Raw genomic sequence first — 13,289 nt, forward strand, 5'->3', positions numbered from 1 at the left:
AATTAGTGAATGAGAAACACTGAAAAGTGACAATGGCGCGCGTCAAGAAGACTGCTACGGCTTTTTTTTATGGTTCATTGATCTTCACGTCTTTATTTTCTTGTCATTTCAATTGATTTGACAAAGTCGACGTCGATGTTGAAGCTGTCCCACGCGGACGTAACCTTTGACGTAATTTAATAGTCTACCAATGAATTAATATTGCTGTTTTCATGCGACGCAAGCAGGTCATCAAAACATGTTATACATGCTTGTCTAATGAAGAAGCAGCCACAAGACTATGGTTACTGAGATTAATAAAGTCTGACAACCGTCCCAAATGCCTGGATTGTCTGTTTCGGGAGGTGATTGTATATTGTCAATATTGCAGGAAGTAAAGGCTAATGTTTTGGAATACGTTTGTCGGGATCCTTTCCTGTACATCTCTGTCGCAATCAGTGAATGAGAAACACTGTGTTGCTTTACAATACCCATCTGTAGTAACCACGAAGTGCTACAGAGTACAAATATTCCAACGATTCCTACATGCTTTGAAAAGGCAGCAATAGATGCGGGTGTATGTGTAACATGACTTCTTTTGTTCATGATTAGATGAGTAATCGCTTGAATGAAGCTAAATGCAGTCTGGTATTAATTTTTGTAACGTATTCTCGGTGGGCGACCATGGAGAGCTCATTATAGACGATTCGTTGATGCAATGACACATGGTCAAGAGGCATGTCAGTGTTCTCCCGGCTCTACATGTCAGTTTCCGGGAATTGATTGGTGATGACCAGTGCAGTTTGCCTGTGCTTTGTTAGCCGTCTGCGCTAAACACAACACAGAGAGGACGGGACTGTGCCTACATGTGAGATCGCAAATGCCGCACTGATCAGGAAGATCAAGAGCAACGCTACAAAAGCCATACACGGACCCGGAAACGACCTAGAAAACAATGATGTGATCACCAAACTGAAATCAATGACGTCGACAATGGAGCTACGTCACGGCTTGTTGTGTTCTCCAAACAGATGACATCATAGATGGATAACGTCAACAATCAGCTGACGTCAGAGACAATCAGACTCTCTGCACTGCACGCGACAGACGGATGTGTTGCTTTCGGAAACCACATGTCGGCATAACAAAGGCCAGTACTGATCAGATGGCACTGGTGTTTGGATCAGGTAAGATTATATTTTAAGTTCCTTGAGGTGAAAACAGTTTTAATTGGTATCTAAACACTGTTGAAAGCTGAAAAGTGACAATGGCGCGCGTCCAGAAGACTGCTACGGCTTTTTTTTTTATGGTTCATTGATCTTCACGTCTTTATTTTCTTGTCATTTCAAGTGATTTGACAAAGTCGACGTCGATGTTGAAGCTGTCCCACGCGGACGTAACCCTTGACGTAATTTAATAGTCTACCAATGAATTAATATTGCTGTTTTCATGCGACGCAAGCAGGTCATCAAAACATGTTATACATGCTTGTCTAATGAAGAAGCAGCCACAAGACTATGGTTACTGAGATTAATAAAGTCTGACAACCGTCCCAAATGCCTGGATTGTCTGTTTCGGGAGGTGATTGTATATTGTCAATATTGCAGGAAATAAAGGCTTATGTTTTGGAATACGTTGGTCGGGATCCTTTCCTGTACATCTCTGTCGCAATCAGTGAATGAGAAACACTGTGTTGCTTTACAATACCCATCTGTAGTAACCACGAAGTGCTACAGAGTACAAATATTCAAACGATTCCTACATGCTTTGAAAAGGCAGCAATAGATGCGGATGTAGGTGTAACATGACTTCTTTTGTTCATGATTAGATGAGTAATCGCTTGAATGAAGCTAAATGCAGTCTGGTATTAATTTTTGTAAGGTATTCTCGGTGGGCGACCATGGAGAGCTCATCATAGACGATTCGTTGATGCATTGACACATGGTCAAGAGGCATGTCAGTGTCCTCCCGGCTCTACATGTCCGTTTCCGGGAATTGATTGGTGATGACTAGTGCAGTTTGCCTGTACTTTGTTAGCCGCCTGCGCTAAACACAACACAGAGAGGACGGAACTGTGCCTACATGTGAGATCGCAAATGCCTCACTGATCAGGAAGATCAAGAGCGACGCTAAAAAAGCCACACACGGACCCGGAAACGACCTAGAAAACAATGATGTGATCACCAAACTGAAATCAATGACGTCGACAATGGAGCTACGTCACGGCTTGTTGTGTTCTCCAAACAGATGACATCATAGATGGATAACGTCAACAATCAGCTGACGTCAGAGACAATCAGACTCTCTGCACTGCACGCGACAGACGGATGTGTTGCTTTCGGAAACCACATGTCGGCATAACAAAGGCCAGTACTGATCAGATGGCACTGGTGTTTGGATCAGGTAAGCTTATATTTTAAGTTCCTTGAGGTGAAAACAGTTTTAATTGGTATTTAAACACTGTTGAAAGCTGAAAAGTGACAATGGCGCGCGTCCAGAAGACTGCTACGGCTTTTTTATGGTTCATTGATCTTTACGTCTTTATTTTCTTGTCATTTCAAGTGATTTGACAAAGTCGACGTCGATGTTGAAGCTGTCCCACGCGGACGTAACCTTTGACGTTATTTAATAGTCTACCAATGAATTAATTTTGCTGTTTTCATGCGACGCAAGCAGGTCATCAAAACATGTTATACATGCTAGTCTAAAGAAGAAGCAGCCACAAGACTATGGTTACTGAGATTAATAACGTCTGACAACCGTCCCAAATGCCTGGATTGTCTGTTTCGGGAGGTGATTGTTTATTGTCAATATTGCAGGAAATATAGGCTTATTTTTTTAGAATACGTTTGTCGGGATCCTGAAATCATTGATCTTTACGTCTTTGTTTTCTTGTCATTTCAAGTGATTTGACAAAGTCGACGTCGATGTTGAAGCTGTCCCACGCGGACGTAACCTTTGACGTAATTTAATAGTCTACCAATAAATTAATTTTTCTGTTTTCATGTGACGCAAGCAGGTCATCAAAACATGTTATGAGAAACGCTGTGTTGCTTTACAATACCCATCTGTAGTAACCACGAAGTGCTACAGAGTACAAATATTCCAACGATTCCTACATGCTTTGAAAAGGCAGCAATAGATGCGGGTGTAGGTGTAACATGACTTCTTTTGTTCATGATTAGATGAGTAATCGCTTGAATGAAGCTAAATGCAGTCTGGTATTAATTTTTATAACGGATTCCCGTTGGGAGACCATGGAGATCTCATCATAGACGATTCGTTGACGCATTGACATGGTCAAGAGGCATGTCAGTGTCCTCCCGGCTCTACATGTCCGTTTCCGGGAATTGATTGGTGATGACTAGTGCAGTTTGCCTGTACTTTGTTAGCCGCCTGCGCTAAACACAACACAGAGAGGACGGAACTGTGCCTACATGTGAGATCGCAAATGCCGCACTGATCAGGAAGATCAAGAGCGACGCTAAAAAAGCCACACACGGACCCACACTCCGTCGCAGTGGTGACTCAGCATAACACCACTGCCACAGGCTAATTTGCATATCACGTGACCGGACTTTTCTCTTGTTTGTAAACAAACGCGCTTTTTCAGAAATCAGTATAGAACAGACTAATGCAAGTATTTGGGGGCGCTTTACATATTGTTTTGCATAACTATATAGATATGCTACTACAACTGCGACAGTGAGTTGCATGACAATATATATTTATGCATCAAAGTGACCGTGTGGCTAGCTCTCCGTTGGGCTTCGATGACAGCACGTGGAGCCGTACAACCAATGTAAACATAGGATAACCACGCAAAATCAAGTAGATTTTTACATATTTGCATACTTTCTCAATGAAAGTTAACCATTCTTTGACATTTGTTTATGAAAATGTGTAGACTTGTCAAACATGAAACGGGTGAAAAGCATATGCAATATCTTGAATGGACTGTGAAAGATGTGACGAATCGTCACATGGCGCTGGCCTGTGGCAGAGGTACTATGCTAGCTGGCTGCCGGCCGCATGGAACTCTGGGTAGGAGAGTGACACGGACCCTGAAACGACCTAGAAAACAATGATGTGATCACCAAACTGAAATCAATGACGTCGACAATGGAGCTACGTCACGGCTTCTTGTGTTCTCCAAACAGATGACATCATAGATGGATAACGTCAACAATCAGCTGATGTCAGAGACAATCAGACTCTCTGCACTGCACGCGACAGATGGATGTGTTGCTTTCGGAAACCACATGTCGGCATAACAATGGCCAGTACTGATCAGATGGCACTGGAGTTTGGATCAGATAAGCTTATATTTTAAGTTCCTTGAGGTGAAAACATTCTTAATTGGTATCTAAACACTGATGAAAGCTGAAAAGTGACAATGGCGAGCGTCCAGAAGACTGCTACGGCTTTTTTTTATGGTTCATTGATCTTTACGTCTTTATTTTTTGTCATTTCAAGTGATTTGACAAAGTCGACGTCGATGTTGAAGCTGTCCCACGCAGACGTAACCTTTGACGTAATTTAATAGTCTACCAATGAATTAATATTGCTGTTTTCATGCGACGCAAGCAGGTCATCAAAACATGTTATACATGCTAGTCTAATGAAGAAGCAGCCACAAGACTATGGTTACTGAGATTAATAACGTCTGACAACCGTCCCAAATGCCTGGATTGTCTGTTTCGGAAGGTGATTGTATATTGTCAATATGCAGGAAATAAAGGCTTATGTTTTGGAATACGTTGGTCGGGATCCTTTCCTGTACATCTCTGTCGCAATCAGTGAATGAGAAACACTGTGTTGCTTTACAATACCCATCTGTAGTAACCACGAAGTGCTACAGAGTACAAATATTCCAACGATTCCTACATGCTTTGAAAAGGCAGCAATAGATGCGGGTGTAGGTGTAACATGACTTCTTTTGTTCATGATTAGATGAGTAATCGCTTGAATGAAGCTAAATGCAGTCTGGTATTAATTTTTGTAACGTATTCTCGGTGGGCGACCATGGAGAGCTCATTATAGACGATTCGTTGATGCATTGACACATGGTCAAGAGGCATGTCAGTGTTCTCCCGGCTCTACATGTCAGTTTCCGGGAATTGATTGGTGATGACCAGTGCAGTTTGCCTGTGCTTTGTTAGCCGTCTGCGCTAAACACAACACAGAGAGGACGGGACTGTGCCTACATGTGAGATCGCAAATGCCGCACTGATCAGGAAGATCAAGAGCGACGCTACAAAAGCCATACACAGACCCGGAAACGACCTAGAAAACAATGATGTGATCTCCAAACTGAAATCAGGACACTGACATGCCTCTTGACCATGTCAATGCGTCAACGAATCGTCTATGATGTGATCTCCATGGTCTCCCAACGGGAATCCGTTATAAAAATTAATACCAGACTGCATTTAGCTTCATTCAAGCGATTACTCATCTAATCATGAACAAAAGAAGTCATGTTACACCTACACCCGCATCTATTGCTGCCTTTTCAAAGCATGTAGGAATCGTTGGAATATTTGTACTCTGTAGCACTTCGTGGTTACTACAGATGGGTATTGTAAAGCAACACAGCGTTTCTCATAACATGTTTTGATGACCTGCTTGCGTCACATGAAAACAGAAAAATTAATTTATTGGTAGACTATTAAATTACGTCAAAGGTTACGTCCGCGTGGGACAGCTTCAACAGGAAAGGATCTCGACCAACGTATTCCAAAACATAAGCCTTTATTTCCTGCAATATTGACAATATACAATCACCTCCCGAAACAGACAATCCAGGCATTTGGGACGGTTGTCAGACTTTAATAATCTTAGTAACCATAGTCTTGTGGCTGCTTCTTCATTAGACAAGCATGTATAACATGTTTTGATGACCTGCTTGCGTCGCATGAAAACAGCAATATTAATTCATTGGTAGACTATTAAATTACGTCAAAGGTTACGTCCGCGTGGGACAGCTTCAACATCGGCGTCGACTTTGTCAAATCACTTGAAATGAGCGACCATGGAGAGCTCATTATAGACGATTCGTTGATGCAATGACACATGGTCAAGAGGCATGTCAGTGTTCTCCCGGCTCTACATGTCAGTTTCCGGGAATTGATTGGTGATGACCAGTGCAGTTTGCCTGTGCTTTGTTACCCGTCTGCGCTAAACACAACACCGAGAGGACGGGACTGTGCCTACATGTGAGATCGCAAATGCCGCACTGATCAGGAAGATCAAGAGCAACGCTACAAAAGCCATACACCGACCCGGAAACGACCTAGAAAACAATGATGTGATCACCAAACTGAAATCAATGACGTCGACAATGGAGCTACGTCACGGCTTCTTGTGTTCTCCAAACAGATGACATCATAGATGGATAACGTCAACAATCAGCTGACGTCAGAGACAATCAGACTCTCTGCACTGCACGCGACAGATGGATGTGTTGCTTTCGGAAACCACATGTCGGCATAACAAAGGCCAATACTGATCAGATGGCACTGGTGTTTGGATCAGATAAGATTATATTTTAAGTTCCTTGAGGTGAAAACAGTTTTAATTGGTATCTAAACACTGTTGAAAGCTGAAAAGTGACAATGGCGCGCGTCCAGAAGACTGCTACGGCTTTTTTTATGGTTCATTGATCTTCACGTCTTTATTTTCTTGTCATTTCAAGTGATTTGACAAAGTCGACGTCGATGTTGAAGCTGTCCCACGCGGACGTAACCTTTGACGTAATTTAATAGTCTACCAATGAATTAATATTGCTGTTTTCATGCGACGCAAGCAGGTCATCAAAACATGTTATACATGCTTGTCTAATGAAGAAGCAGCCACAAGACTATGGTTACTGAGATTAATAACGTCTGACAACCGTCCCAAATGCCTGGATTGTCTGTTTCGGGAGGTGATTGTATATTGTCAATATTGCAGGAAATAATGGCTTATGTTTTGGAATACGTTGGTCGGGATCCTTTCCTGTACATCTCTGTCGCAATCAGTGAATGAGAAACACTGTGTTGCTTTACAATACCCATCTGTAGTAACCACGAAGTGCTACAGAGTACAAATATTCCAACGATTCCTACATGCTTTGAAAAGGCAGCAATAGATGCGGGTGTAGGTGTAACATGACTTCTTTTGTTCATGATTTGATGAGTAATCGCTTGAATGAAGCTAAATGCAGTCTGGTATTAATTTTTGTAACGTATTCTCGGTGGGCGACCATGGAGATCTCATCATAGACGATTCGTTGACGCATTGACACATGGTCAAGAGGCATGTCAGTGTACTCCCGGCTCTACATGTCCGTTTCCGGGAATTGATTGTGATGACTAGTGCAGTTTGCCTGTACTTTGTTAGCCGCCTGCGCTAACCACAACACAGAGAGGACGGAACTGTGCCTACAAGTGAGATCGCAAATGCCGCACTGATCAGGAAGATCAAGAGCAACGCTAAAAAAGCCACACACGGACCCGGAAACGACCTAGAAAACAATGATGTGATCACCAAACTGAAATCAATGACGTCGACAATGGAGCTACGTCACGGCTTGTTGTGTTCTCCAAACAGATGACATCATAGATGGATAACGTCAACAATCAGCTGACGTCAGAGACAATCAGACTCTCTGCACTGCACGCGACAGACGGATGTGTTGCTTTCGGAAACCACATTTCGGCATAACAAAGGCCAGTACTGATCAGATGGCACTGGTGTTTGGATCAGGTAAGCTTATATTTTAAGTTCCTTGAGGTGAAAACAGTTTTAATTGTATTTAAACACTGTTGAAAGCTGAAAAGTGACAATGGCGAGCGTCCAGAAGACTGCTACGGCTTTTTTATGGTTCATTGATCTTTACGTCTTTATTTTCTTGTCATTTCAAGTGATTTGACAAAGTCGACGTCGATGTTGAAGCTGTCCCACGCGGACGTAACCTTTGACGTAATTTAATAGTCTACCAATGAATTAATATTGCTGTTTTCATGCGACGCAAGCAGGTCATCAAAACATGTTATACATGCTAGTCTAATGAAGAAGCAGCCACAAGACTATGGTTACTGAGATTAATAACGTCTGACAACCGTCCCAAATGCCTGGATTGTCTGTTTCGGGAGGTGATTGTTTATTGTCAATATTGCAGGAAATATAGGCTTATTTTTTTAGAATACGTTTGTCGGGATCCTGAAATCATTGATCTTTACGTCTTTGTTTTCTTGTCATTTCAAGTGATTTGACAAAGTCGACGTCGATGTTGAAGCTGTCCCACGCGGACGTAACCTTTGACGTAATTTAATAGTCTACCAATGAATCAATTTTTCTGTTTTCATGTGACGCAAGCAGGTCATCAAAACATGTTATGAGAAACGCTGTGTTGCTTTACAATACCCATCTGTAGTAACCACGAAGTGCTACAGAGTACAAATATTCCAACGATTCCTACATGCTTTGAAAAGGCAGCAATAGATGCGGGTGTAGGTGTAACATGACTTCTTTTGTTCATGATTAGATGAGTAATCGCTTGAATGAAGCTAAATGCAGTCTGGTATTAATTTTTGTAAGGTATTCTCGGTGGGCGACCATGGAGATCTCATCATAGACGATTCGTTGACGCATTGACACATTGTCAAGAGGCATGTCAGTGTGCCCTTCCGGCTCTACATGTCCGTTTCCGGGAATTGATTGGTGATGACTAGTGCAGTTTGCCTGTACTTTGTTAGCCGCCTGCGCTAAACACAACACAGAGAGGACGGAACTGTGCCTACATGTGAGATCGCAAATGCCTCACTGATCAGGAAGATCAAGAGCGACGCTAATAAAGCCACACACGGACCCGGAAACGACCTAGAAAACAATGATGTGGTCACCAAACTGAAATCAATGACGTCGACAATTGAGCTACGTCACGGCTTGTTGTGTTCTCCAAACAGATGACATCATAGATGGATAACGTCAACAATCAGCTGACGTCAGAGACAATCAGACTCTCTGCACTGCACGCGACAGACGGATGTGTTGCTTTCGGAAACCACATGGCGGCATAACAATGGCCAGTATTGATCAGATGGCACTGGTGTTTGGATCAGGTAAGCTTATATTTTAAGTTCCTTGAGGTGAAAACAGTCTTAATTGGTATCTAAACAGTGAAGAAAGCTGAAAAGTGACAATGGCGCGCGTCCAGAAGACTGCTACGGCTTTTTTTATGGTTCATTGATCTTTACGTCTTTATTTTTTGTCATTTCAAGTGATTTGACAAAGTCGACGTCGATGTTGAAGCTGTCCCACGCGGACGTAACCTTTGACGTAATTTAATAGTCTACCAATGAATTAATTTTGCTGTTTTCATGCGACGCAAGCAGGTCATCAAAACATGTTATACATGCTAGTCTAATGAAGAAGCAGCCACAAGACTATGGTTACTGAGATTAATAACGTCTGACAACCGTCCCAAATGCCTTGATTGTCTGTTTCGGGAGGTGATTGTATATTGTCAATATGCAGGAAATAAAGGCTTATGTTTTGGAATACGTTGGTCGGGATCCTTTCCTGTACATCTCTGTCGCAATCAGTGAATGAGAAACACTGTGTTGCTTTACAATACCCATCTGTAGTAACCACGAAGTGCTACAGAGTACAAATATTCCAACGATTCCTACATGCTTTGAAAAGGCAGCAATAGATGCGGGTGTAGGTGTAACATGACTTCTTTTGTTCATGATTAGATGAGTAATCGCTTGAATGAAGCTAAATGCAGTCTGGTATTAATTTTTGTAACGTATTCTCGGTGGGCGACCATGGAGATCTCATCATAGACGATTCGTTGACGCATTGACACATGGTCAAGAGGCATGTCAGTGTGCCCTTCCGGCTCTACATGTCCGTTTCCGGGAATTGATTGGTGATGACTAGTGCAGTTTGCCTGTACTTTGTTAGCCGCCTGCGCTAAACACAACACAGAGAGGACGGAACTGTGCCTACATGTGAGATCGCAAATGCCTCACTGATCAGGAAGATCAAGAGCGACGCTAATAAAGCCACACACGGACCCGGAAACGACCTAGAAAACAATGATGTGGTCACCAAACTGAAATCAATGACGTCGACAATTGAGCTACGTCACGGCTTGTTGTGTTCTCCAAACAGATGACATCATAGATGGATAACGTCAACAATCAGCTGACGTCAGAGACAATCAGACTCTCTGCACTGCACGCGACAGACGGATGTGTTGCTTTCGGAAACCACATGGCGGCATAACAATGGCCAGTATTGATCAGATGGCACTGGTGTTTGGATCAGGTAAGCTTATATTTTAAGTTCCTTGAGGTGAAAACAGTCTTAATTGGTATCTAAACAGTGAAGAAAGCTGAAAAGTGACAATGGCGCGCGTCCAGAAGACTGCTACGGCTTTTTTTATGGTTCATTGATCTTTACGTCTTTATTTTTTGTCATTTCAAGTGATTTGACAAAGTCGACGTCGATGTTGAAGCTGTCCCACGCGGACGTAACCTTTGACGTAATTTAATAGTCTACCAATGAATTAATTTTGCTGTTTTCATGCGACGCAAGCAGGTCATCAAAACATGTTATACATGCTAGTCTAATGAAGAAGCAGCCACAAGACTATGGTTACTGAGATTAATAACGTCTGACAACCGTCCCAAATGCCTTGATTGTCTGTTTCGGGAGGTGATTGTATATTGTCAATATGCAGGAAATAAAGGCTTATGTTTTGGAATACGTTGGTCGGGATCCTTTCCTGTACATCTCTGTCGCAATCAGTGAATGAGAAACACTGTGTTGCTTTACAATACCCATCTGTAGTAACCACGAAGTGCTACAGAGTACAAATATTCCAACGATTCCTACATGCTTTGAAAAGGCAGCAATAGATGCGGGTGTAGGTGTAACATGACTTCTTTTGTTCATGATTAGATGAGTAATCGCTTGAATGAAGCTAAATGCAGTCTGGTATTAATTTTTGTAACGTATTCTCGGTGGGCGACCTTGGAGATCTCATAATAGACGATTCGTTGACGCATTGACACATGGTCAAGAGTCATGTCAGTGTCCTCCCGGCTCTACATGTCAGTTTCCGGGAATTGATTGGTGATGACTAGGCCAGTTTGCCTGTACTTTGTTAGCCGCCTGCGCTAAACACAACATAGAGAGGACGGAACTGTGCCTACATGTGAGATCGCAAATGCCGCACTGATCAGGAAGATCAAGAGCAACGCTAAAAAAGCCACACACCGACCCGGAAACGACCTAGAAAACAATGATGTGATCACCAAACTGAAATCAATGACGTCGACAATGGAGCTACGTCACGGCTTGTTGTGTTCTCCAAACAGATGACATCATAGATGGATAACGTCAACAATCAGCTGACGTCAGAGACAATCAGACTCTCTGCACTGCACGCGACAGACGGATGTGTTGCTTTCGGAAACCACATGTCGGCATAACAAAGGCCAGTACTGATCAGATGGCACTGGAGTTTGGATCAGATAAGCTTATATTTTAAGTTCCTTGAGGTGAAAACAGTTTTAATTGGTATCTAAACAGTGAAGAAAGCTGAAAAGTGACAATTGCGCGCGTCCAGAAGACTGCTACGGCTTTTTTTATGGTTCATTGATCTTTACGTCTTTATTTTTTGTCATTTCAAGTGATTTGACAAAGTCGACGTCGATGTTGAAGCTGTCCCACGCGGACGTAACCTTTGACGTAATTTAATAGTCTACCAATGAATTAATTTTGCTGTTTTCATGCGACGCAAGCAGGTCATCAAAACATGGTATACATGCTAGTCTAATGAAGAAGCAGCCACAAGACTATGGTTACTGAGATTAATAAAGTCTGACAACCGTCCCAAATGCCTTGATTGTCTGTTTCGGGAGGTGATTGTATATTGTCAATATGCAGGAAATAAAGGCTTATGTTTTGGAATACGTTGGTCGGGATACTTTCCTGTACATCTCTGTCGCAATCAGTGAATGAGAAACACTGTGTTGCTTTACAATACCCATCTGTAGTAACCACGAAGTGCTACAGAGTACAAATATTCCAACGATTCCTACATGCTTTGAAAAGGCAGCAATAGATGCGGGTGTAGGTGTAACATGACTTCTTTTGTTCATGATTAGATGAGTAATCGCTTGAATGAAGCTAAATGCAGTCTGGTATTAATTTTTGTAACGTATTCTCGGTGGGCGACCTTGGAGATCTCATAATAGACGATTCGTTGACGCATTGACACATTGTCAAGAGGCATGTCAGTGTGCCCTTCCGGCTCTACATGTCCGTTTCCGGGAATTGATTGGTGATGACTAGTGCAGTTTGCCTGTACTTTGTTAGCCGCCTGCGCTAAACACAACACAGAGAGGACGGAACTGTGCCTACATGTGAGATCGCAAATGCCGCACTGATCAGGAAGATCAAGAGCGACGCTAATAAAGCCACACACGGACCCGGAAACGACCTAGAAAACAATGATGTGGTCACCAAACTGAAATCAATGACGTCGACAATTGAGCTACGTCACGGGTTGTTGTGTTCTCCAAACAGATGACATCATAGATGGATAACGTCAACAATCAGCTGACGTCAGAGACAATCAGACTCTGTGCACTCCACGCGACAGACGGATGTGTTGCTTTCGGAAACCACATGTCGGCATAACAATGGCCAGTATTGATCAGATGGCACTGGTGTTTGGATCAGGTAAGCTTATATTTTATGTTCCTTGAGGTGAAAACAGTCTTAATTGGTATCTAAACACTGTTGAAAGCTGAAAAGTGACAATGGCGCGCGTCCAGAAGACTGCTACGGCTTTTTTTTATGGTTCATTGATCTTTACGTCTTTTTTTTTCTTGTCATTTCAAGTGATTTGACAAAGTCGACGTCGATGTTGAAGCTGTCCCACGAGGACGTAACCTTTGACGTAATTTAATAGTCTACCAATGAATTAATTTTGCTGTTTTCATGCGACGCAAGCAGGTCATCAAAACATGGTATACATGCTTGTCTAATGAAGAAGCAGCCACAAGACTAGGGTTACTGAGATTAATAACGTCTGACAACCGTCCCAAATGCCTGGATTGTCTGTTTCGGGAGGTGATTGTATATTGTCAATATTGCAGGAAATAAAGGCTTATGTTTTGGAATACGTTGGTCGGGATCCTTTCCTGTACATCTCTGTCGCAATCAGTGAATGAGAAACACCGTGTTGCTTTACAATACCCATCTGTAGTAACCACGAAGTGCTACAGAGTACAAATATTCCAACG

Source organism: Haliotis rufescens, unplaced genomic scaffold, assembly GCF_023055435.1.
Source record: "Haliotis rufescens isolate VD_foot unplaced genomic scaffold, xgHalRufe1.0.p SCAF_28, whole genome shotgun sequence".
Taxonomy (NCBI): domain Eukaryota; kingdom Metazoa; phylum Mollusca; class Gastropoda; order Lepetellida; family Haliotidae; genus Haliotis; species Haliotis rufescens.